Source organism: Strix aluco, chromosome 34 (genome assembly GCF_031877795.1).
Source record: "Strix aluco isolate bStrAlu1 chromosome 34, bStrAlu1.hap1, whole genome shotgun sequence".
In the NCBI taxonomy this organism is placed as follows: domain Eukaryota; kingdom Metazoa; phylum Chordata; class Aves; order Strigiformes; family Strigidae; genus Strix; species Strix aluco.
The window spans coordinates 933,478-939,093 of record NC_133964.1 but is presented as its reverse complement, the minus strand read 5'-3'; the positions used below and the strand labels follow the sequence as shown (position 1 = coordinate 939,093).

Below are 5,616 nucleotides of genomic sequence, written 5' to 3'. Positions count from 1 at the left end.
CCAACCTGGCTATGAGGAGTCCATGGAACACCATGTCAAAGGCCTTGTAAAATTCCATGTGCACAACATGTCCTTCTTTCCCCTGCCCGTTTTGGTTCAGCAATCCCTTTCTTGTCCTTCAACCACCTGGAGATGGTTGCAGGAGGATGTGTTCCACCACCTTTCCAGGGATGGAGGTAGCTGACAAACCTATAATTCTCCCACTTCTCATTCCTCCTTTTCTTGAAGATGGGTTTGACATATGGCTTTTCTGTGGACCCCAGAACCTCTCTGATTGCTTTGACACTTTTGAGGGCTCAGTCCAGAATCACAGGTGAGGGTGGCATAGCGAACAGGAGCACTTGCAATGAGCCTGTCCAAGGCAGCTCAGATGAGTGTCACTGGGAGAGTGGGGGTTGTTCCTGGGTCACACACAGAAGTGTCAGGGCTCTGTCAGGTGTCCACATCTCAGCTGGCCTCATGCACTCATCTTACACACAGAGACACGAGTCCTTCCCTTGCACACGCAGAGGCAGTGCATTGCAGGATTCGTAGTGTCTCTCTGGCCACCTGCTGCCACTGCCAGATGCTGGGAGGCCACTCAGTCCTGTGGTGATCACACTGCTCTGCACTCGTGTGAGATGCCCTACGGCATGAGGAATGGACTCAGGGACCTCGGTTCAAGGAAACACATCCCAGTGCTGCATTCGGTTTATTTGCCAGGGGACGTTACTGTCAATGTGAAATGACCTTATGACACAGTTTGTGCCACACACCATCATGGCAACCCCAGGAATAGCTGATGGCATTTGTTCTCTCTCACTTCACACACATGATATGCATGCTTACATCTCCTCCCTACAATGTAAACATGGACTTCTGAGCTACTGATTTGATGTACCTCATGGAGGGAGAAAGAACCTCTGCGATCTGGGGTGAGAGACCAGTCTTGCAAATGGTGGTTCTGAGGGACTAGAAGGTACTGATTTCCCTGGGTCAGTGTCATGGTTTAACCCCAGCCAGCATCTGGGCCCGACACAGCCACTCACTCACTCCCTTCAGTACAATGAGGGACAGAATCAAAAGCGTAGAAGTAAGAAAACTCGTGGGTTGAGATAAAGACAGTTTAATAGGTAAAGAAAAAGCCACACATGTAAGCAAAGGAAAACATGGAATTCATTCACTTCTTTCCATTTGCAGGCAGGGCCTCAGCCATCTCCAGGACATCTGGGCTCCATCACATGTAAAGGTGACTTGGGAAGACAAAAACAATAACTCTGAAGGTCCCCATGTTCATCCTTCTTCCCCCAGCTTTATATTACTGAGCATGATGTCATAAGGAATAAAATATCCCTTTTGTCAGTTAGGGTAGGTACCAGCTATGTCCCTTCCCACCTCCTTGTGCAGTCCCACCCTGCTCACTGGTGGGGTGGGGTGAAGAGCAGAAAAGGCCTTGACTCTGTGTAAGCCCTGCTCAGCAATAACAAAGACAGCCCTGTGTTATCAACACTGTTTTCAGCACAAAAACAAACCACAGCCCCATACCAGCTACTAGGAAGAAAATTAACTCTATCCCAGTCAAACCAGCACAAGCAGCTTCCCCAGTCTGTCCAGTGAGCACAGACACAGACCAGACCCTGGACCTTTAAGTCTCTCCCAGGAGGCCTGGCTGTGCGAGGACACTGCTGTGTGCCCCCACCCTGCAAATCACACTGTGCACCTGTTCACTGGTGTTTTCATCAATGGGCCAATTTCTTGGGCATGTTCTTGAGATCAGGTTTGGAAGAAGACGTCAGCCTTCAGGCACTGCCCTGAGCAGATCCTCTTTCATGATGGCACTGCATTTACTGAGGCCGGCTCTGTCACAGAAGTGCCCATTGCCTTCCCTGCCTGTGGTCACAGAACTGTCATGCAGCAGGAGTGCGACCAAGCTGCCGGAGCACTCAGGCCTTACACCAAACTGAAGGGATCAGAAAAGAGTGTGGAAGTGAGGAGGGAATATCTATAGAAGACCAAGTGCTCCCTGGTAGTACTGCCATGCTGGGACTCTCTTACCCTCCACGTCTGCACACAGGAATTTTTCTTGCAGGTCCATAAAACCTTACAGGAAAGATCCCAGAAGAAGAAGAATCACTGCCTGCCCTTTATTTTGTTAAAACACACACAGATCATGGCTCCTCATTTATCCAGACACTCGGTCAGAAAAGTACACAGTGAATTAGAAAGAGGATGACAACATAATTACAAGTAAAATGCAATCACCACCAACAGAAAATGCAAATGACAGGCTGGGCCTGTACAGAGTTATATTATAACTGCTGTGCAGTAGAAGATGAGTAGTTTATTGCTTCAAAATAACAATTAGTTATCAGTTTCCACAGGGCATCCTTGAGCTCCTGGTTCCTCAAGCTATAGATGAGGGGGTTCACTGCAGGAGGAATTACTGAGTAAAGAAATGAGACCACCACGTCCAGGGTGGGGGAGGAGAAGGAGGGGGGCTTCAGGTGGGCAAACATGCCAGTGCTGATAAAGAGGGAGACCACAGCCAGGTGAGGGAGGCATGTGGAAAAGGCTTTGTGTCATCCCTGCTCAGAGGGGATCCTCAGCACCGCCCTCAAGATCTGCACATAGGACACCACAATGAAAACAAAACACCAAAAAAATAAACACGCACTAGCAAGAAGAAGCCCAGCTTCCCTGAGGTAGGAGTGTGAGCAGGAGAGCTTGAGGATCTGGGGGATTTGACAGAAAAACTGGTCCACAGCATTGCCCTTGCAGAGTGGTAGTGAAAATGTGTTGGCTGTGTGCAGCACAGCATAGAGAAACCCAGTGCCCCAGGCAGCTGCTGCCATGTGGACACAAGCTCTGCTGCCCAGGAGGGTCTCATAGTGCAGGGGTTTGCAGATGGCAACGTAGCGGTCGTACGACATGATGGTGAGGAGAGAAAATTCTGCTGAGATGAGGAAGAAAAAGAAAAAGACTTGGGCAGCACATCCTGAATAGGAGATAGCCCTGTTGTCCCGGAGGGAATTGTCCATGGCTTTGGGGAGAGTGGTGGAGATGGAGCCCAGGTCGAGGAGGGAGAGGTTGAGGAGGAAGAAGTACATGGGGGTGTGCAGGTGGTGGTCACAGGCGATGGCGGTGATGATGAGGCCGTTGCCCAGGAGGGCAGCCAGGTAGATGCCCAGGAAGAGCCAGAAGTGCAAGAGCTGCAGCTCCCGTATGTCTGCGAATGCCAGGAGGAGGAACTCAGTGATGGAGCTGCTGTTGGACATTTGCTATCGCTGTGCATAGTGAGCTGTTCAAGCAGGAAAAAGCAGTGAAGGTTTAGGACTGACTTCTCTAGCAAAACTTACTCAGTTTCTGACAGAACCACTACCCCCCCCAAACACTGTCCTTCAAGAAAGACCTTCCTGCAGCTCCCAGGCTGGAGCTCTGGTGTTTGCTGGCTGAGGGGGCAGTGGGGAGCAAGGGATTCTGCTGGGGGCTCTGCAGGAGTCAGTCCTGCTGTGCCCCAACAGGCAGAGAGGAACCCGCAGTCATCGCTGCTTAACTCCACTCCTGACATCCAAGAGATTTCAGCCTTGTCCCTCCCAGGGCCCCCGGCTGCAGAGCAGAGCTGTGGGGCTTTGCTCTTCTGGCTTTGGCTCCTGTTGCCCTGTCCTACCTGAGGAGTGCGTTCTGAAGGCAGACAGCCTGGACATTGCTGCTGCGCTACAAGTGCTCCATGGAGAGTGCGGGGGTGCAAACGGGCAGAGCCTTAGTGCAGAGTGAGGAGAGCCAGGCTGTCCATCAGACTTGCTCTCAGCTGCCCTGGGCTTACACCTCTGGAATCTGCAGGAGGCTCACACCCAGCTGTTCCCTTGACAGGAAATTGGATGCTGCTGAGAGCAGAGGAATCCAGTTGAAAACTCCCCTCCCCAGGAAAGATCTCTGAGTTTTTTTATTCCTTGATGTTGGGGGGTTTGGTAAAAACAGCCGGGTTTATCCCCAGCCCATGGGCAGCATTTCCCAGAGACCCAGAGGCTCGAAGGGGGCTTGGGCACCTTGCTGCCATGGACACATCTGCATGGCAGGACCTGCAGGGCCAGTTGCTGAGCTGCAGCTGAAAGCCCCATCCCCAGAGAGCCTGAAAACAGGAGCAGCAGCAGCAGGGGCAGGTGGAGAACCAAGGAGCAATGTCCCAATGCTTCTGCCAAGGGAGGCAAGGCCAGGGAGGGACAGATGGGCACTGGGGAGAGTCTCCTCTGCTGCAGCTCTGGCTGCCAAGGAGGCAGCTCCTGCCCTGGACTGAGGGACCTGGAGGGCAGAGGCTCTGCTGGATGGGGGAGGAGAACAGGGAGGATTATTATGTAAGCAGCACTTTCAGTGAAGGGCTAATAGGGAGTTTCACAAATACCACCCCCCACCCTGAACCCTGAATTTCTTTCACTCCCTGCCAAAGCCTCTGGTGCGTGGAGCTGTCCCTGCCTGGAGCTGTTTCTCTTTTCCTTTATCTCCTCCCTGTCAGTGCTCACAGCCCCCATCCCACCCGCTGTGTGCTCAGCTCTGCCCTGCAGACCCCTCCTGGCAGCAGGGCCCTGCCCAGGGGCATCTCTCTGTGTGCAGGGACACAGGAGAGACTCAGACATCTGCGAACAAGAAGTGGGGTCTTAGAACCTGCTCCAGAAAGGAGAAATAGATTGCCATCTCCCACTGCCCACCCAGCAAAACAGGAGGACACTTACTATATTAACTGCTGTGATTATTTCTCCTCCAGTGAGCTCTCAGCATCCTGCCACTGCCGTCTGCCTTTCCCCTCTCTGTGCGCGGCTCCTCTGCCCTCGGTGCCTGCAGGCAGTGCCCTCAGCCCTGCTGCGCTTTGCAGAGGAGCTGCTCCTGGGCAGAGCTGTCTCTCTGCAGCGCTGACCACTTGCCCTGAGCTCCCTCTGTCCCAGGAGCCCGGCCCAGCTCCACAGCAGAGGAGCAGCCCAAGGCATTTTAATGACCCCTCAGGTGGGTTTGGTGATGAGTCTCTGAACATCGGACACTGAGATGCTGCTGAAGAAACCTCTGAAGAAGTCAAAGTTAGTTTCAAACTCCAAAGTTTCTTGTGGCTTTAATGGGTCCCACTGAGGGACACTGTTGACAAAGCCTCCCCAGGCTCCACTTAGAGCAGAAATGTGCAGGCAGTGATGGCAGGTAGGGAAAAGCAAAGGAAAGGTGGCTCTGATGCTGAGGAAACCTGCATGTGTTTCATGAAGCCAAAGGGCCAAGCCCTGACCCCATTAACCAAAGGGCCAAGCCGTGACCCCCAGCCCCTGGGAAGGGAGATCCTGTCCCTCACCCATTGCTCAGGGCTCTTCCTGGGGCAGTGGGCGATGGAGATGTGCACCTGCCAGGCTCCTGAGTAGGGAGATGGATGGCAGTGAAGCCCCAGTGCTGCAGGGGACTGTGCCTCCTCATAGGCATCAGTGGCAGAAACACCAGCTATGGCCAAAGTCAGGAGGAGGTTGACTCAGTTGGGGATTTTCAGCTTTTCTACAACCCTCTGTCACCTCCACTACAGGTGACAGTGCTATGGTGTTGCAGGCAGAGGTACAACCTCTTTCCCTGAAGCCTCTAGTCACCCACCCAGCTGTCCCACCTTGCTCTCAC

General features: G+C 53.0%; 1 pseudogene; it reads right to left on the bottom strand.

The window, feature by feature from the left end:
- Positions 1-2,288: 2,288 nt before the first annotated feature.
- Positions 2,289-3,341, bottom strand: LOC141917160 (olfactory receptor 14A16-like; annotated as a pseudogene).
- Between the last annotated feature and the right edge of the window lie 2,275 nt (positions 3,342-5,616).